The following is a 20,779-nucleotide window of genomic DNA, read 5'->3' as shown; positions in this document are numbered from 1 at the left end:
CCAATATTTACATTACTGGCAGCACCCTATTCCATATCAGCCGCATGTGGAAATTGAGAAGGATGTTGCGGCACCTACCCCAATTCACGCAACTTTATATCATCCATACAGGAGGTACCTGTCGGACATCAACACGGTTGAGGCGGCGAGATGGGAACGGTTAAATATAACTAAACGTGCAGGCCTTGCGGAGCTCTATGCACCATCAATGCCACTAGGAGGGAACCCACTGCTAGGTCCATTGACGGATAGGGCTGTGGCGGAAAGAGCACACAAGTGCGGCCTAGACACCGCTGGTGACTTATACCCAGATGACACTTTTATATCTTTGCAGAAAATGTGCGAGCCGAATGACCCTACCGCCTCTGAAATATTACTTTACTATCAGCTAAGGGTGGCATGCCGAGCTAGATATGGTGCCACCAACCCTTCCGGGGCTGGAAAATCTTCTCACAAATAGCTCACCTCGCAAATTGATAACACATATTTATAGTGTTACCCAGGACACTGCCCCTGCTCTACAGACGTTGTCGAGACTTTTGTGGGAAAGGGAAGCAAACATTAATATAACTGAAAACAATGGCGTTTTTGTTGCTCACTACTTGAAAACTTGTCACCTAATTACAGGTTAAAGCTCATCCATTTTAATTACCTGCATAGGACATATCGCACACCGAAACAGCTTTCCGCTTAGGACTTCAAAAAGATGCAAACTGTTGGAGATGTGGGGAACAGGAAGCAACATTCTTCCATTTGACGTGGGAATGTGCACACATAGGGAGCTACTGGATTGAGGTGCTTCGACATATAGGGCACATAGTTAAGCTAGATTTGCAAGTAGATCCACTCATAGCACTTTTGGGGTTTGTTCTGGACGTACCGTGCTCTTCCCGGAAATTGGTAGCTCTTTTACTACTGTTCGCCAAGAGGGAAATTGCGCTGCACTGGAAGAGAGCAGCTCCGCCGACAGTTACAGGTTGGGTCAAATTGGCTATGTATTGTAAAGACCAACTGACGACATATTGGGAACTTATGCCACAACGCTCCAGACCTGTAGATATATGGGAACCTTTGGTGGGTTGGCTGGGCAGTACGGGAGCAGACCTGTGTGGCTAACTGCGGCTGAGTGTGGTGAAGACATAGTATGAGTTATGTAGAGATGGCATTGACAGAAGCCTGGGCTGTTTCGCTCATGTGCTGCAGGTTTCGAGGACAAAACGGTCTGAAAAAGGTTTTAAGGAAAATGTACTATATTCAGTGGTTCTGGGTAGTTTTAGAAATTTGCTCAGCAGTGATAGGGGAGGTGTGAACTTCGTGACTATGAAAATATGTACTGATATCAGTGTGCACTCTCCTTCAGGATTTTCTTTCTGCTAAGAAATCTATCCATAACATGCATAGATGCTATTTTGTGATTATATTGTTATGATTTACTATCAACTATGGATAACGTTGACAATCTGTCTTGCCCAAATGGCTTTGTGATTTTATGACATCAACTTGCTGCCTGCCTCCGAGATGTTGGCTGAAGAGAAGTGTTCAATTTGAGAAGTCAAATAAAGGTGTTTTAATAAAAAAAACTAAAAAAAAGCATGTCAAATATTTTTATTAAAAGACCCATGACATCCAGGAGCTTGTCCTGGCATGCCCGCCAGGACCGGTTGATGCCCTTTATGGGGTCCTTGATATACTTGGTAAGAATTTTCGCCATCCAGGCGTCTATCTCGGGTGTAAGGGCTACCTTACCTTCGAGAGAAGGTCGAGGACACTCCGCCCTGAGGCGGGAGTGGACCTCCTGGTCTAGCGGTTTCTGCAGCAGACTCGCCATGTACTTGGCCACTTTTTCACAAGGGGCCCATTCTGATGATCTAGGGTGGAGGACATCCTCCGGGTCCAAGAGATACGATTGAGGATCCGCGACTGCCACAGAGGCTTGCTGGGGAACCTGCGCTAGTGAAGGGGAAGGGAGCCAAGACCGGCTATGGTCAGACTCTCCGTCTGAACCGCCCTGAGAATCATCTGTGGGCTGTGGCAATTCTATTGCTACCCGCACCCCTGGAGAGGGACCTCCTGCGGGGCAGAGGCCAAAGGTGTGGGCAGCGACTTGATGTCCAAGAACACCTGCTTTAATCTGGCAAACGCATCCAAATCCACCCCTTCTGGATGTGGGCGCTTGCACGGTTTCTTAGAGCAGAGGGTGGTGGCCTGCTCTGAGGGTCGAGGGTCTGAGGGCCCTGAAAGTTCTTCCCTCGCGGGGAGGGATTGTAGGCACTTCTGTGCCACATCCAATAATTTCATCTCCAGAGGGGCCACTATGGTGGCATCCACTGCAGCACAAAAATCATCTGTGATGAGGAAATACGGAGCCTCCTCATCCTACTCGTAATAGTCGTCAAATTCCTCCACGATCACACGAAGAAATGGAGGACAAGAGGTGAGAATCAGGTAAGTAGTGTGGTCACCCACCAGGTCAGAGGGCTAATTAGAATGGGTGGGAGCACCCGAGTTAAGGGACTCTGAGTAGGGAATGTGTAATATCAATAAGGGTGGAAAGGGGGTTAGGTTTCACCCACTGAGGCCCCGCAGTAATAGGCTATCAGTAAAAGCTGGTCTAACAGAAGACACTGCTCCACAGAGAATGCTAAATGCCCTTATTTTCACAATGTCAGATAAAACACAGAACTATGCCTGGGTTAGACACAAGGACAGGCTATTCTAACCTGTTGATCTTACCTCACAAGGGGGGACCCAGGGAGAGCCGTGCACGAGCCCGTCTCTCCCTGGGTAGGTTCGCGCGGAGGCTAGCTGGACAGGTGGCAATTAGGCAGCGCGAGGGTCAGATGCTCTAATTATGGACAGCGTAGGGCGGGAAAGGGAGCAGTTAGCGGGAGGCGGGGGACGGAGATTGTTTTGCGAGGGTTTTCTCGTCTTTTGCTGCAACACTCACCAGTTTGTTTACAAGGAGGAGTCGGCGTAGGTTCGGAGGGAACTGCAGGTCCTCCGTGACGCGGGATGGGCGGACCTCATTACCCCTGGTGTTTCCGGTGCAGCGTGGGTTGGGCGTGCCCGCCCTTTCAGGAAGGCGGCCGGAGGCGTGGCCCAGGCGGTGTCTGCCTGCATGTCGCCTCTCTCGGAGGCTGAGGACGGAGCTGCTGCCATGCCCCCTGTGCCTTTGGAGGAGGGGTTGCAGAGTGCCTCGCCGGACAGTGACACCCCCGAGTTGCTGGGCGATCCTGTACAGGTATGTCCTCCCCCTCCAGGAGTGAGGGGCCGTGTGGGGGCATCTGGTGTCAAGCGGGGCAGGTCTGCTGTCCAAGCTGCTCGGCTGTGTGGTGGGGTGTCTTCCTCTTTGCCTGTCAGGCCGGTTTCTTGTGCTCGGGGCAGGCGGGGGAAGAGTCTGGACAGGGGGGGGGGGCGGTCTAGATGCAGGGAGCAGCCCCTGTTTAACCGTTTCCTACCCCTTTAGTGCTCCTGATTCCCTGGTGTGTGGAGGGCCTGGTCAGGCTTTAGCCCAGTCCATTCAGTTTATTAGAAGACTATGTTTTGTCCCCCCCCTTCTCGGCAGGCTCAGTTTGTGGCTCTCGGCCACCCTGTTTCCCAGGTTGGCTTGGCTTTAGGGCAGGGAGGTGTCTTGCAGGAACCTCATGCGCCTCTTTCTTTGGGGGGGTTTCAAGGCCCGTCTCTGTGCCGCCTGGTGTTGCCATGGCAGTTGGTTCCCTTTCGCTACAGCTCTTCTTCGTGCCACAAGGCTTAAGGGGTGTTGGGGCCCCCTTAGGGGCACAGCTTTTATCCCCCCCCGTCGCGCCCCTTTTGCCCTCTCGGCGTGGGCCGGGAGTGTTCTGTTACGGGGGTGAGTGGCGAGCAAGGGGGTGGTCATTGGGTTTGGCATGGCTCCAGTGCGGATGCGGCGGTTGCTCCTTTTCACGCAGACGGTGGAGCAATCCCTAAGGTACGGTCTGGCTCGAGTGGCTCTAGGACTAAAGATAAAGCTACGGTACGCTGGTCTTCGGCTGGCAAGAAATCATTGGGGGCTGAACATGAGGCGGTTCAGTCTGGGGTGGGAGGATCAGGACGGGGATCTGGAGCGGATTTCTCTTCTGGGTTGCGAGGCGCAGTGCGCAGTGAAGATACTCAATGGCAATTTTATGATGGGGGCATTGGTGATGGAGAATTGCAGAGTGGCAGTGGGATTACTGTTGGACATAAAGATGACCTGCTTTTGGATGTTTATGATGACCTAGAGGAGGGCGAGTTACATGATGAGGATGTTACAAATGTCACAGTTGCAAATGGGAGGGGTGTTTTGGGGCAATCTTGTGCTCTTAGTTTTTTGCAGGTGTCAAGTGCGGACCACGCAAAAGTTTGGTTTTCATCGTCCTTCCAGTCACGGCGACAAAACGGGGATCCTGCTTTGTTTCAACAGAAAATGTCACAGTTGCCAAAAGGTAAGGCGGGATGGTGGTCTGTTTGGCAGCAAGGGGGTGGGGGTGTTCCTTGCAAGCGTACTAGATCCATTGGCATTGGGAATGGGATGGTTAAGGAGCAAGTTGCTGTTACAACGCTGTCTGTGCGGCAGGCTCTTGAGAGTGATAAGTCTGAGGGGGATGTTGCTGCTGTTCTGGTTGGGCAGTCAGGGCATGCTGGAAAATCTAAAGCGAAAGTGGTGGAAGATGAGCACATACATAAGAGGTTGCCTTACACAGGTAATGGTATGCCCTTGGGGTCTCACTTGTCCGAGAAGATGAAGTCTAGGATTTGGCACAATGACTTTGTGGACGTTTTTAAATTACTTCATCGTGATATTCAGGCCAAGGAGGGGTCCAAAGAGGAGGAGTTGGAGCTGGCTCGGCGGCAGAGCCGGAGCCGCATCCTAATGCGGATCCCAGGTCGGAGCGAAATGGTCAGAGAACCGTGGCAGAGTTGGGATAAACAGCACGCAGTGAGGCGCCTGTGGCGGAGCCAGGGGCAGCGCTGGGGCCGGAGTCCAGGGCAGCGCTGGGGCCTGAGCCAGCGACGTTGCACCTTGTGGCGCCGAGGGCACTTGTTCCTGTGGCTCGGGGGCTGGTGCCAGAGGCGGTACTGTTGGGCCAACAGGATCTGGACACAGGACCACGGGGCCCGTGCGTGGGAGCCAGAGGCCTAAAAAGGCGGTCCATGGCAGCAAGAAACTCTTGCATCTGTTCTGGAGTCGCCGACGGACCCGGGTATGGACGTTGGAGAGCGAACACGCTTCTTTGACTTCTTTTTTATGGCGTTGCTTACCGGAATCTGAAGGCGAAGACTTAGAGTCCAAGGAACGACGGCTCTGGTCCCGGGAGCGGTCATGCAAACGGCTCCTAGACCCGGAGCCACGTGAGAGGAGTGCCGGACCTCCAGCAACTTCCGGCGCCGCTCCCGCAAGGCCTTCGAGGCCATGGCGCAACAGTCCCTGGAGTCATGGTCGGTCTCCAGGCAGTAGAGGCAGACATCGTGGGGGTCCGCCACCGACATGTTACAGTGGCACGACCCACAAGACTTAAAGCCGGGTATCCCTACGTGCACCAGGAGACAAGAGAAGGAGAAAAAAAAGTCTCAAAAAGTAGTCAAAAAATTACTGAGGTACGTGGTCAATCGGATCTAAGCTTTCGGCGCAGAAAAAGAAAGAACTGACGCCAGCACACATGGGTGAAGCCTAAGTGGTCTCCGTAACGTCATCTCGGCACATACGACGCCAGCGATGGACGCGGAGCCGCATGATGCCACCTGACACGCAGGGGTACTGCTAAGCAAAAGTTTCCGGATCCAGTCTGACTCCTGGGGATATTCTAAGGTAAGGAATCTATCACTAACGTGTCTCTTTCAGATATGCGTTAGTCTAACCCCGGATGCCTGGTACTTGGCAAAGCTGCTCGTGGCTCTGGTGGAGCGCTGCGTTACAACAGATCGCTTCAATCTGGTAATGTGCCACATCACAGGGGAGAAGCTGTGCAAGACTGTGCTCAACCTTAGATGTATTAGGAGTCTGTCATAACATAACATACTCCATGCACTGACAAAGAACATGCAAGCCTTCTGCCATATATGTTAACACATGCGTGTCACCAACAACCTAAACAATACTACACAGAGTATACAGCTGCACGTCACTCTAGGCTAGTGGACACTCCTCTACAGCCAGTGTGAGTGCATAGTGGTGCCAGATGCAGGGAGCGATCTTCACTGGCTCCCTGCGCCAGCCTTTCGCCTGGCTCTCCTCCTGGGCCTCTCTTCTCCCTGTGCAGAGGCCCCTTCTTCTGTGCACTGGTCCTGGGCTCTTCTTCTGGTGCTGTTAGGATCCTGGGGGGAGCCAGGAGGTCTCTCCTTCAAACTTCCCATTGCCAGGCTTCACCACCTTCTGCCTCAGCAGACCACACCCAAGAGAACGGCGTTTCTTCCTGTGAAAGTTCTTTTAAGAATTTGGGGAGGGGTCTGGCAGGAAGTCTCTGTTGGTCCTATCAAACAGCGACACATCACTTCCCTGCCCCTGCTCCCTTCTTGTCCAGCCTCTGGGTTTGTTCAAAATAGCGTCGTCCAGTGTCTCTGGCCACATGGTCTCTGAAACAAGACACTGTCTCCATCGCTGCCTTCCCTGCTTGGTGCAACCTGGGGCCTGGCACCCAGTGATGGCTGCTGATGGATGAGCCTGTAGCCCCACGCTTCTTCTCTTCGTGGAGAGGAGGCCTTAGCTTGTGGAAGAAAGGTTATGAATCCATGCAGCTGAGGTCAGCCCTCAGCCAAGATCTGGTTATGGCTGGCTCAGAGAAATACGACAGTCCTGGATGACCCAAAAGCAGTACAAATATGACTTTGGACTCTGTAGAATACTCCGCTTCACATCCATTACAGTGGACTTTAGTGCGTGTCTGGAATCTGTAGGTCTTTTGAAAGTTGCTTTAGCCCATGGGCTCCACATCCCCATAGGGGATTAATGAAGTGAAAAACAGTAAAACACACTGACTTTCCCTGTCATGTTTCTTCCCAGAGTATAAAGCCTATTCCATGTCACCACCCCATTCTGCAGAAGTCATGTCACACCAGTCTATCAGCACCTGCTCCTTGGCTGCGCACGCTAGGAATCTCCCCTGCGCAGCCCCTACACGTGTGCACATGCTTGTACACGTGTCTGCAAGTAACTAGCCCTGTGTCCCTTACTCTTGCTGCTCCCGCCCACGGGCCCCGTGGTCCTGTGTCTAGTAAAATCCCCATGCAGTCTCTTACATCCTGAGTTCACTGTGGGTGAGTCCCAACTTATGAGGCTCCCCCACAGTAAAAGCTCAACAATTAGGGCCACTCTGATTTTTTTTGCTTTTTGAGCACCTTAGTGTCAGAACCACCTTCTAATGGTTTGATTGACCTGGACTCCTCACATTACCCACCCCCTCTCCTTTTACCACTTCCCTATCGAGCGCACTCTCCTACCTCTCCTGCTTCCTGCCTGCCAGCTGGACATCTACATTCTGAAACCCACAATGTAGTGCCACTGTGCTCAGCCAAATACTATGTCTTTTCCTTAACAAGTAGTAACTAACATAGCTACATTTCGTTTGGTATTTTTGTTGTTGTTTTGAAGTTGTGATTTCTAATACATGCATTTACTCATTTCTATAAATCTTTTTAAAGGGGGACTCATCAAATCCATTACTTACGTTGATACTGGTACTAAAATCTGCTATAAAAAATTTGATCAGGAAGCATAAGGGAAGAAAACGTTACTGTTTTTGATTCATTGCTGCTTTTAGGCGGCTTACAACACTGCTGTTTGCTCATCTGTTTCACCAATGGCACATGGTGGACTAGCTGTTTATATAAGTGTTTTTCCCCATTTCCCCAATAATCACTGAAAACTCAGGATAGTTCAATAAATGATCAGGTAGTTTCACAATAGTACACAAAGGCAATTGAACAACATATTTGGTGAGTTTTCTAAATGTTATTTTACTAATCAATAGGGAAGAGGAAGCAGGAGCGGTTCATTCAGCTTCCAAACAATAATTATCAATAAATAATCAATCTGCGGTGTATATAATAGCAGCTTAGTGTGGTTTGGTAGATAGCGTCCTCATTGGATCTGTCACTCCAGTGTCCCATTCTCTTTGTGACTGTCTAACCTCCACCAGGAGGGAGACTGTCCGGATATCGACAGTGGTAAGTGAGTGAAAATGATCTATCTTGTAGGTACTTCTTTATCTGGGGAAAAAAGAAAAGCTAGAGAGAAGTCGAAAAACAAGCATTTACAATGCAATGGTTTTGCCTTTGTTAAAGTTAGAGCTATTGGCATTGCTCTTGACATTATTTTTATTTATGTTTTTTTTAAACATAAATAAATGGCAATGTTATTTACAATGCCACTAGCTTTATCTCTAGCAAAAGACACACACAAACACACACAGAGCCCCCCCACACACACCCACACAGAGCTCCCCGCACACACAGCCACACAGAGCCCCCCACACACACAGCCACACAAAAACCCCCACAGACACAGCCACACAGAGCCCTCCACCCACCCACACAGAGCCTTCCACACACCCACACAGAGCCTTCCACACACACCCACACAGCACAAGCAGGCAACAGGGGCACACGGAGGCACAAGCAGGCAACAGGGGCACACACAGGCACAAGCAGGCAACAGGGGCACGAAAACGGAGGCACAAGCAGGCAACAGGGGCACACGGAGGCACAAGCAGGCAACAGGGGCACATGGAGGCACAAGCAGGCAACAGGGGCACACGGAGGCACAAGTAGGCGACAGGGGCACACGGAGGCACAAGCAGGCGACAGGGGCACACGGAGACACAAGCAGGCAACAGGGGCACACGGAGGCACAAGCAGACAACAGGGTCACGAAAACGAGCACAAGCAGGCAAAAGGGTCACAAGCAGGAATTGTAATTTAGACGGGGCTGAAGTGGAGAATGGTCAGTAGGGAAGTAGTGCGGCTGGTGCAGTGGTACCAGGCTGAAAGGTGAGAGGGGCTGTCTGCACCCCAGTTTGGACAGTTTCCACTACCTAACAGGGATTGGTGGGAGGGGGCGTACTTCTTGCTTGCTTTAGGGCTGTTACTTCGGGGACGCAGTGCACGCTCTTGCCTGCTGCCTGCTGCCGCCGGGACACGACAACAGGCAGGGAGAGGACAGGCTGGGAGAGGACAGGCTGGGAGAGGGCAGGTAGGGGACAGGCTGGGAGAGGGCAGGCTGGGAGAGGGCAGGGAGGGGACAGGCTGGGAGAGGGCAGGTTGGGAGAGGGCAGGCTGGAAGTGGACAAGCTGGGAGAGGACAGGCTGGGAAAGGTCATGGAGGGGACAGGCTGGGAGAGGGCAGGCTGGAAGTGGACAGGCTGGAAGAGGACAGGCTGGGAAAGGGCAGGGAGGGGACAGGCTGGGAGAGGGCAGGCTGGGAGTGGGCAGGCTGGGAGAGGACAGGCTGCGAGAGGACAGGCTGCGAGAGGGCAGGCTGGGAGAGGGCAGGCTGGGAGAGGGCAGGCTGGGAGAGGGCAGGCTGGGAGAGGGCAGACTGGGAGAGGGCAGGCTGGGAGAGGACATGAAGCGAGAGGACAGGCTGCGAGAGGGCAGGCTGCGAGAGGGAAGGCTGGGAGAGGGAAGGCTGGGAGAGGGCAGGCTGGGAGAGGGCAGGCTGGGAGAGGGCAGGCTGGGAGAGGGCAGGCTGGGAGAGGGCAGGCTGGGAGAGGGCAGGCTGGGAGAGGGCAGGCTGGGAGAGGGCAGGCTGCGAGAGGGCAGGCTGCGAGAGGGCAGGCTGCGAGAGGGCAGGTTGCGAGAGGGCAGGCTGCGAGAGGGCAGGCTGCGAGAGGGCAGGCTGGGAGAGGGCAGGCTGGGAGAGGGCAGGCTGGGAGAGGGCAGGCTGCGAGAGGGCAGGCTGCGAGAGGGCAGGCTGCGAGAGGGCAGGCTGCGAGAGGGCAGGCTGCGAGAGGGCAGGCTGCGAGAGGGCAGGCTGGGAGAGGACAGGCTGGGAAGCAGAGAGGGTCTTAACTGAGAAGTCTGCCAGCGCGGAGCTCTCCGGGGCGCAGAGCAGCAGCAGGGCCCAGCAGAGCAGGGCGGGGGGCGGCAGGGGCTCGCAGAGGTGTCTCCTGGGGCAGCCGCCCAGGTCCACCATGGTGCGGCTCCGAGCCCCAAGCTCACATGGTGCCAGCGCTGCCCGCTGCCGAGCAGCGCCGAGTCTACGGGGCGCAGAGTAGCAGCAGGGCCCAGCAGGGCGGGGGGCGGCAGGGGCTCGCAGAGGTGTCTCCTGGGGCAGCCGCCCAGGTCCACCATGGTGCGGCTCCGAGCCCCAAGCCTATGGTGGTGGTGCTGCTGCGCTCGGTAGCCCATTTAACTTACCGGGCACTCTGGCGGGGGCTCCTTGCGACAGCGGCAATCTCTTGGGCACTTCTACGGTCTCCCTCTTTGGCATGGGAGACCAGCAATGTCCTCTGCTTCTCCCGGGGCTCCCTCCAGGCCACGGGAGCCCCGCGTGGTCCACCATACTTTTTCTCCTGGGCCGCCGTCCTGGCGGGGGCTCTTTGCGACGGCGGCAATCTCTTGGGCACTTCTCTGGTCTCCCTCTTCAGCATGGGAAACCGGCAACGTCTTCCGCTTCTCCCGGGGCTCCCTCCAGGCCACGGGAGCCCCGCGTGGGCCGCCATACTTCTTCTCCTGGGCCGCCGTCTTCCTTCTTCCCCCGGGTTGCGGGGGGGGGGGGGGCGGGCACTTCCGGCCGGCCGCGCTAGGATTGGCCGGCCGGCCAGTCACTTCCGGGTCGCCGCGGCGACCCGTCTCTAGCTCAGGCAGGTGGGCGGCGAAGTTTCCCGAGGAGTGGGCTCCCTCAGCTCACGGGAGCCCGGCAGAGCGCCCGCCATGGTAGTGCTGATGGCCGAGGCTGCTGCAGGGCCCCGCTGCGGCGGGATGGACGGAGGCGGCGGGACGCAGGAAGAGGTGGCCTGAGCTGCAGCCTAGGACTCGTGGAAGGGGCGCCGAGTGCCGTCAATGCTAGAACAGATTCGGGGGCATTCCCGAGGGCTTTTGGCTGACGTAGCGTGACGTCGCCAAAAGCCAAAAATTCTCGGGAACGCCCCCGAATCTGGTCCGGCATTGACGGACAGGCCCGTCTTCCAATGGCTAGCCTCCATTTATGGAGCTAGCCAATGGAAGACGGGGGCCGTTCCTGTCTCCCCTACTATAGTCATTAGGTTTTCGCCTGCGCGAAAAAGCTGCGCAGAACGCAGCTTTCGCTAGGCAAAACCTAAAAAGGAGGGTTAGCGCTCCCACAAAACAAAACTCTGAGTGATTTCAGTTTACACCTCTGTCAGACCATGTGTTTCTCACTTTTCTAGAGGAATACAACACCTCATCTTTTAAAATGCGAATGCTATACTGACTGCTGCCCAGTAGTACAATGGATTCAAAGCCTTGCTTGGCTTAAAGGTTCATTGTGATCACCGTTAAGTGTTTTCTCTTGGCTTTACACTTGAAATATTAGTTAAGGTTTATAATCAATACATAGATAAGAGGCAAATGGTTCTGATTGCTGAAGCATATACCTGGACATTACAGATTTGTGAAATGTGCAGGACTAACTTTAATATACAAAACAGGCAGTAGCACAGCCAGTCAACCTGTTTACATGTTAACGAAAAAACAATAAGGCGAGCTTGACGGAGTCAGGTTCACACTCGAATCAACACTCAATTCGTTATATTACCTTAAAAAAAAATACAAGATGCAAGGAAAAAAATTAAATAAAAATCAATAGCTTTCTGTTCTTGAGTAATTTTCGATAAAAATTGAAAATGACAAAAAAGTATGATGATTGTTATTTTTACAAGTAAAATTGACCTTATGCATTGCAATAGAAGGGATTCTTCTGAGACAGAGTGATAAATCAAACAGCTAATAGCTGGGGTGAGAGATGTTTACTCACTTTATGCACATTTGTTTTTGTTTTTTACAATAGTGAAAAAATCTCCAGCGACAGGTGCACTGTCAAGTCAGATGTAAAAATATGCCTTATTCACCAGTGCATTCTCTTTTACAAATGCTGTGATAAAGTTACGATGGGATACAAATGAATAATGACATAAGCTTAAATGTGTCAGGTTTTGTAACACATTTATTTTTCCTCTTCAGATCTGGAGAAAATTAAGGTTTACATCGATTCCTTCCGCTTTGGTGCGCCTCCTCATGCAGGCGGAGGGATAGGTAATTTCTTTTCTATTTATCTTGTCAGGAGAGAATTATGCAAGCAACAAAAGAACTGGTAAGGTGTCGCAGGCATGAATGTTATGCAATTGCTCTCTTTAGAAACATATTTAGAAGTAAAAAGTCCTTGTCAGAAAAAAAGTCCACAAATATTTTCTTCTTAATATATTTTAATTTTCGTTCTCGATTCGACCATATCTACCACCTCGCCTCAGGAGCACATATTCATAAGCCTGTGTTGGATATGCCAATAACAACCATTACTCTAAATCTTGGTGGTTTATTCTTTGTATTAAGGAAGTTCTTTTAAAGTACTCTTTGCACTCTACTATTTGTTTTTTAATCTCTTTTTTTAATGTGTTGTCCTTATTTAGTAGCGAGCAGTAACATAGCGCTGACTTAATAGAGATACAAAGTTGTACTATACATTCAACCTAAATCTGAAAAAGCACAAAAATGCTACAGCAATAACTTTTGTGTCCTAGAAAACCTTGGGAAAGTTCAAGTCCATCCTAACACATAACCAGGCCAGCCATTCCTGATGGTTACACTGACACATCCTGGTAATGGCTCCTCTTCTTCCTTTGATTCAAAATGGAATAACCTCCATTGATAGCAATTTAACCAAAAACAAAGCATCCGTCATGATGAAACATCTGTCTCTTAAGTCGTCTTGTTATCTAAAAAAGGCAGTCTCTGTGTACCTGTTATAGGAAATGAGAGACACTGGTCAAGGGTTCTGGGCCTTCTTCTTGTATTCATTAGGCCAGAGGTTTCTGTGTCTGATTTGTCAATTGAGTATGTAAAGTCAACCTCCATCTGAAGGCTGGAGGTGGGGGTGGGGCAGGCGGGGCAGTGTTCCTCCGGCCCCTCCCTGTGGCAATGGTGTCACCAGCTGACAAGTCACCGGCGAGGCATGTTTTATTTAAAATGCAGGTAACTGTAATCTCACCACACACTATGAAACATACTGTGAGAGTTAAATAAGCTGGGTTAGCAGCTGACTGGGTGTGGGTGGGCAAGCTCTTATGCTAGCCTACCCTCTTATCTAACCAGTCTCTAAGCCCTCTGCTGTCTTGTGTGCCATCACCCTGGGTAATGGAGGTGTGGAAGGGTCCAACAGAACTTCTGCTATACAGTTAAAATCTCCGCCTACCAGCTGGTCATCTGCTTTCAACGGGGCTGAGAGCGATCAAAGGAAGGCTACTTGTTCTTGATTTGGGCATAGAGACTACCTAAAGTGACTTCCCTGCCTAATAACCTGTCCTTAAGGAAAACATCCCAGCCCTCATGGTCTATGGTGAACTGTGTGAGCTTGAAGGGAGTCCCTACTCTGATCCAGATCAGTGCCTCCCGGACGTAGGCGGAATAAGAAGTGGCGTACAACTAACCTCACCATCTGCGCCTCAAGCTTCCACCTTGCTACCGGCAAGGTGAGTTTCCTCTCGCATAGCCACCTGTACTCCCCTTCCCGCAAGTACCTATGGAGGTTATGGTGCTTGGAGGCTGACCCCATACCCCAAATATTCAAGGTCAAAAAGGTTAATGTGTGTCGCTTATCCTGCATCTAAACAAATAAATTGCGTGACCCCCATCAGTCTCCCCAGAACCTCCCGAGGGTCCCTCGTCTCCACATACAGTGCACACCCTGAGACAAACCATAAAGAAAACCCTCAACTGTGACCTCCCCAACTCATGAGCAGTCCAGCAACGGCTGGCCACCCAAACGTGTAAATTACGAACATTGTCGATAGGACACCAGCACCAGTCAACTGATAGAGGCCAATCTGGGAGGGGTAGGCCATCTGTAATGTGTGAGGTCATGTCTTAGCCCCTTAAACATGCACTTTACAGGTGCGAGCATCTACTCTCTACTCAACTACAATCCCAGACCTTCCCCACCCAGGCCAAAAGGCGAACCGTGAGGTCCCCACCCAGGAGCCAGAACTCTGCAACTGTACTGCCCAGAAAACCCCAACTAGTAAAACATTAACAACACAATTTGGCCTATTAGAAAGGAGCACCCCGCCCACCTGTCTCAACACAGAGATTCAGATCAGATCCTCCACCGACTGTAGCATCACTACTGGAAGGGCCATTCCATCTACTATCAAAGTTCCAGCGTCTGAAACTACAGATCTCTGACCTGAGGTGGTGTCTGATTCTGAGGCTGGTTTCCATAGTGCGACAAATTCCACCACAGCTTAATGCACAGCAGCGCGTTCTTGCTCTGTTTGTGATGGCGCTGGTTTTGTCAATTCTTGTCTCTTCAGGGCCCTTGGGGCGCTTCCGAAGTCTGCGCCTGGGGGCCTCTGCACCGCGCCAGGCCCCCAGCAAGGAGGATCCCACCTTATAGGCCTCCAGCCACTCTCGCCTGGGTCATCACAAAAGTGAGTGGTTCCATCTAGCACTATCCTGAACTTAGTGGGGAACCTCTAGGAATATTGTAAGCCCTCCATCCGGAGGGACTTTATTTGCAGGAAGGAGCCTCTTTCGATTGCACAGCTGCTGTAAAGTCAGGGAATACAGACACTTTGTTATTATCCACTGTAGAGAGGCCTTCTGCTCTCGCCTACTGGAGTATAATATCCCTGTCCCTAAAGTGAAATAACCGGGCTACCTCCGAGTGAGGCGGGCCTCCAGGCGGAGGAGGGCGGGCTGGCACTCTGTGAGCCTGCTCCAGGGAGGAAAGGGACGTGAGATGGTTCAGGGCAACGTCCAACTGGAGCCTAGTGTTCGAGCCAAGTCAACATATCTCCTTGGGGAGACCAGACACTCAAATGGTATTAAGGCGATTGTGGACTTCCACATCCTCCTCAAGTTTCCCAGTGTGCAGACCCCATCGGCTAGTTCTGTCACTCAGCTAGTCAAATTCTTGGGTTCAGGTTGCAGTCCACCCACGGATATCTATAGTACCTTTACTCAGTCAGCCAACTTCCAGTGGGCCACTTGCAGAAGCTGCAAGCTCACCGACACTGAAAAAATGTTTTTCTGAAGAGTGTGTTGCATATCAGCTAAGGCAGCTAATATTTTATCAAGGTGGAGATGGATCGCTGTCGATGAAGGGTCTGGCTCCTTCGTCATCGCAGCTGGGGGCTGCAAGGGCTCCCCCGGGTGGCCGCTGTTTTTGCCTTGGGCTTCTCCATGGGTGCAATGTGGCTAAGGTCCTACGACGGGCAGTCGGATTTTCGTGTGTACGGGTCGTAGTGTGGGATTAATCTCTCGGGCCTGTGAAGTACTCTATGGTGGCCCTCAGCAGTCTTGGGGACCGGTTTTCCAATAGTGAGCCAGCAGGGCTAGAAAGACAGCAACTCTATTCAGCCTCTTGGATTAGAATGACTTGCAGAGGGTGATAAGTGCTCCTTTGAAGCATTGTCTGTGGTCTGGTTGCAACTGACAGGTGAATCAGGCGAGGTCATCAAGTGGGCCCTTCGAGCCCGGGGAGCCAGTGGAGGGGGGGATTGTTGGACTGGAACAGTAAGTGGAGGGGTCGAGGGGCGACAGACCCGATCTGTATCGGGTGGTTTATTATGGGGCCCCAGCCAGCAGGAGCCAAACAGCAGGACCACTTCACCAGGGGTGCTGAAAACCACAGGATATCAATAGATGATCAATACAGTCAGCGGTGGAGGGGGTGGAGAGCACCCAGCGCCTGCAGTAGTCCTTCGAGGCCAGGTGCAGAACCCACAGCAGTGTCTGGCCCTCCGTTGTGCCGACAGAGGCAGGCATGCGCACCACCCCAGGGGATTGTTCAAAGTGATCAGAGTATAACTGATAAGGGAGCGCGTCTCAGCCGTGCCAACATAAGTCCCAAGCAGGGTGCCCTGCAACTGTGTTTAGTAGATGAGTCAATGGGCATGCGATCCAAGAGGGGGGACCCCGTAGCCTTCTTTGTGCTGCAGATAATACGGGGCAAAGCTCTTGTGGCAGTCTGTAGTAGGCCTCCTTCAATGAGGAAACAGCTCACCGAGCCCCCTCCTCACTTCAAACAGTGAAGCATCCAGTCGGCGGTTGATTTGGGCTTCACATGGTCTGCAAGCGAAGGCCCCCGCGCACAGGCGGGGCTGCCAGCACTCCTAAGCTGCTTCGGCACAGAAAGCCCCCCGGTCTTAATCACCCAGGCTCAGGGCTGCCCAGTGCTCCAGCAGGGCACCCACTCCCAAGCGCATCAGGGGAGGAATCGGAGCCAGGCAGGTCTGCGATCAAAAGGCCTGCAGCATAGAGAGAGTCTCTGGTGTGCCCTCGCCGCCCCAAGGGAGCAGCGCTCATGCTCCAGTCGGGCCTCCCCTTCCAGGCGTCTTGGGGTGGGGAAAGCAGTGCCAGACGGGTCCGCCAATGCAGGGCTCACCTCGGAGGTCTACTGTGCAGGAGTGGTCTCTGTCACTCCCCGTCCTATCTGCAAAGCAGCCTACACAGTTCCGAGCCAGCAGGTTACGGGCGGCAAGACCTCACAATGGCCCTTTTCGGTGCGGGCCTCCTATGGGTCGGGACAGGGGCAGGGAAACTCATGGGCACCAGACGCTATCGCCACCCATCCTCACTGGCTTTCCTTATAGACAACGAGGGTCAGTCTTCACAGTCATGGCAGGGTTCCACCAGGCTCCGGTATCTGCACATTGTTTCCTAGGCCCAGCGCCAGCCTAGGACCATGGTGGCGCCCTCAGAGCTCTGTTTCGCCGATCAGTACGTGGTCTCCCCAGACAGCAGCGCTTGTGGGGCTCTTAGAGTGGCTCACACAATTCCCCCCACAAATATGGGACATCAGGATGGAGTTCAGCTTTGAGTCTGGCTGGATGGGAAGGATTATGGCAGGAGTTTGTGAGGCTGAAGACTGAACTCTCTAGGGGCGGCTTCTCCTTTAGGGCAGAGGTTCGTCGCCCCACTGCTTCCTCGCAGTGCGAGAAGCAAGAACATAAAATTGTATTTTAAATACCATTTTATGTTTCTGCTTCTCACGCTGCGAGAAAGCAGAATAAGATACCTGGTTGGGGGCAGGCAGGTGGGCGAATTGGGGAGGAGTGGCTTGCCCAATGCTGTGGACCCTGACTCTTTGGTCGACGCACTAGGGCAACCAAGCCAGTCATGCACACTCTGCATTTTCTCAATGTAGGCTGCATGCAGGTTACATAGAGAAAATGGCCTCCACATGGGCGCCAGCCTGGGCGCTGTCCCCACAATCACAATTCCTGTAGGAAAGCAGCAGGAAAATGCGGGACCCGGCCAGGAGCGGAGGCGGCGCGGTACCAGGTAAGGTAAGTTTATTTTTTTTCTGTTCAAATTTCCTCCCCCCGCGTGACTCCCTTTCGTGAGTAATAAAGTCCAGAGTTTGTTTTTGCACACTGCCAGTAAAAATCTAATCTTGCCTGCCACAATCCGTCTGAAAGCATAGGAAACAATAGGCGAAAAATGTGTCCGCATTCAGGGGTGAGGGGGACTAGAGGGTTTCCTATATGCGGCCCTAAACTGCCATGTCTGCAGGCGATATGTAGGACAAGGCACCAGTCTGGAGCCCAGAGATATTTGCAAGGCGAGGAGGATGTAGGTAGAGTATCCACCAAAAAGAACATTACCATTGGTAAGCAACTTACTGACCCGATGGCAGGAAAGCTGTATATTATGGCACTTGGCATGGCCTCAAAATGGGGCACAGAAGATCTCCATGCCCAGAACCAGGCCATAGTTCAGCAGAACATTGTTTGTAAAAGCAGCTGCCAATGTTACACAGTCCAGTCACCGAGAGAGAACTGAAAAGGGGAATTCTTTGTACCAGAACTGCAAAAAAAAGAGGAGCAGAGACAGGATGTTGTCCTTGTTTTGTGTGTCAATAATTGCTGGCCGTGTCATGTTAAGATGGACTTGAAACCTCCATGGATTTTCTAGGAAATTAAATGTATTCTTGTAAGCATATTTCTTGCTGCTTTTTAGCTTAAAGTGAAACACAATGGTAAACATAAGGCTGTAGAAACAAGTCCGCACTCAGTTCTTAAAGGCGGGTCTGGTGTCTTAGTGAACTGATGCGTCTACTTAAGAAGCCTGTGTTGACCTCATGGCCACAGGTTCAATTCCCAGTGGGTTTAGTCAGCCTTTCATCCTTCTGAGGTCGATAAAATGAGTACCATTGAGTTTGGTAACACTAATATTCTGTTAATCAGTGCCAAGATACCCTTGTGGGTGAACGTGCTCTTTACAAATACACGTTATGTTATGTTATAGTCTTTTTGTGTAATGCTCAGTGTATCCTTGTGCAGTCTTCTTTAGTACTTTGCGTAGGACTACAACATTGTATGTTTAGCTTTAAGGGTTTGACAATACAACATTGCCCATCAAGCTTTTAAAATCCCAATACTATTTTGTATTTTAGGATTGGAGCGAGTCACCATGCTGTACCTGGGGCTGCACAATGTTCCATCAAAAAGGGGAAAGGATCACTTGTCCTGCGAAAAACTCAGGTCTGCAGGTTGGCAACTGGGTGTCTCCCAATAAAATGACCCTCATACACGTGTGTTTCTCTCTTGTTTGTTATCGTTAGCGGTATATGAGGTGTCCCCGCTTGTATCACACGTGCGTGCGTAATCACAGGGTCAAGTCATTTGTGTGCACCCTCCACCAGGAGGTTTTACCTTAAGTTTTAAGGCAGTAGTGATCGTGGAAAAAAGTGATTAGGATGGTGATAAGTGATTTAAAAAATAGTCCAGATATCCAAGAACGAAAAATGTATTAAATTGGAATCGGGCTATTGTTAAAAAGAAGTAGGTTCGTGCAGCTCTGGAATTTGTTATGAATTCTAGCGCACTTAATGGTCTGCTAAAATGGTCGACATGTTTCAGCCATAGGTGACAATTTGTCAGACAGCTTTCTTCAGGACCAGGGAGTGAAAGTGATAAATAATAAGTGAGAGAGTAGGTACATTTTAACCTGATTCTTCAAGTGCTGAGAGGTCTCATTGTACCTGTAAAGGAAAAACACACACACAAAATACAAACCGAATGGGAGAATGGGGAAAGGGGGAGAAAAGAACTTGGTAAAGTACAAATATGTACACATTCAAAATCATTTGATTTCGAATAAAGAAACTGTAAAATGGCAATACTTAGCGCAGAATCACTCTCATTTCAGGCGTCAACTCATCCATTCTCATGCCTTATCAGCGTGAGGTGATTATGCTATACTGTTCATAGGTGCTCTTAACTGTGACCGGTAATTGGTGTTTCTAACATTTCTCATGGTGGAATTTTCATGCTTATTTTAGGGCACGTCGTGATCTTAATATGGTGTAGTAAGGTGTTAAAAGTGCTCGTTGTGGCTTTCTCATTGTGTTCATTGTGAATATATAATTTTCATAAGTCACGTGCATGGTGGTTTATCTATGCAGAAACTACACACTTTTCTTGCTCTTTAAATTCTAGCAGGGACAGTGGTCTAGAATCCGTGGTCGATGTCGGATATGGTGTGAGTCCGTATCTGGTTCGAGAGGTTGTGCCTACCTCTTGAATTGTAGCTAGTAGCCTCATCGGGGGAAGTGGATTCTATGAGGACGGTAGCGCTGGGGAGGAGTAAAACATACGTTAGTACAGACAGGTTTTACTTGCGCTTTTGGTCTTGCAATTGAGCGGCGTCTTCCTCTTCTACCTTGCGCCTTAGCGTCCTCGTCTGCAGCATGTGCTGTCTCTGCCTCCAACCACCCGGAAATGGTTGGTGTTGGAGGAGTGGATGTTTTAAGCAGCAAAGTATGGAAATGAAAGAAATATTCGCAATGTTGCGAAAATTGTTACAAGTGTTTCGAATTAATAATCAGTATGACTGAATTAATTATGTAATAGTGGTTTTTCCAAATTGGTGGGCATTAGAGAATTTAGTGATTCACCGGTGACCTTTTATGGTTTATTACGGTCATGGGCAAATCGGAATGTAATCTGTATTTGCTAGAGACTGACATTTGCCCTAACGGTGAGAGAGATGAGGAATGGGGGGGACAAGTAGTATTTTCTCATTTGTTGAGAGCAAGCCAGGGGACAGAATCATTGAGTCCTAGGGTATCTGTTTTTAGTCTATGTACCCAGCGTTGTTCTTTTTCGAACAGAATTTTTTGGGCATTCCTGTCGACAGTTTCAAGAGTTTCTAGGATGACCCATTGCAGATCTTTGGCCGTATGTCCCAGGTCTATGAAGTGTGACGACATTTTTGTTGTAGTTCTTTTGCAATTAACATTGCTCCGATGTTCATACATCCGTTGTTTGGCCTTGCGGCAAGTCATGCCAATGTACTTCATCTGGCATGGACATGTAATCATGTATATGACATGACTAGTGTTGCAGTTGGTATGTTTCTTTAGTATCCATGTTAGATCAGGGAGTAGTTGTAGTTCTTTGGTGGGTTTTGTAGTTTCACAAGCTAGACAAGAACCACAGGGATAGTGTCCTGTTATCGGAGTACTGTTCCATAATCCTTGGTGTTCTTTTTTCTTTTTTGGAGGGGGTCTAGTATGTACCAATAGATCTTTGAGATTTCTGCTTCTCTTGTTAGAAAAGCGGGGTTTTGGCCAGTCAAGGTTGTTTGAAGTAATTATTTT

General features: G+C 50.9%; 2 protein-coding genes across 3 annotated transcripts in view; one reads left to right on the top strand and one right to left on the bottom strand.

Moving 5' to 3' along the window:
• Positions 1–20,779, bottom strand: part of ARSG (arylsulfatase G) — a 2,325,381-nt gene that overhangs the window by 1,860,832 nt on the left and 443,770 nt on the right. The gene's annotated exons all lie outside the window — the stretch shown is intronic.
• Positions 4,187–20,779, top strand: part of LOC147702317 (monocarboxylate transporter 7-like) — a 205,006-nt gene continuing 188,413 nt past the window's right edge. Inside the window, exons 1-2 of the mRNA XM_086930951.1 lie at positions 4,187–4,445; positions 12,139–12,210. The gene's annotated coding sequence lies outside the window, so the exon portion shown is untranslated. The remainder of the gene's footprint in view (positions 4,446–12,138; positions 12,211–20,779) is intronic.

The sequence above is a fragment of the Lissotriton vulgaris genome, chromosome 7 (assembly GCF_964263255.1).
Source record: "Lissotriton vulgaris chromosome 7, aLisVul1.2, whole genome shotgun sequence".
NCBI lineage: Eukaryota > Metazoa > Chordata > Amphibia > Caudata > Salamandridae > Lissotriton > Lissotriton vulgaris.
This window is presented reverse-complemented; position numbering and strand designations above follow the sequence as displayed.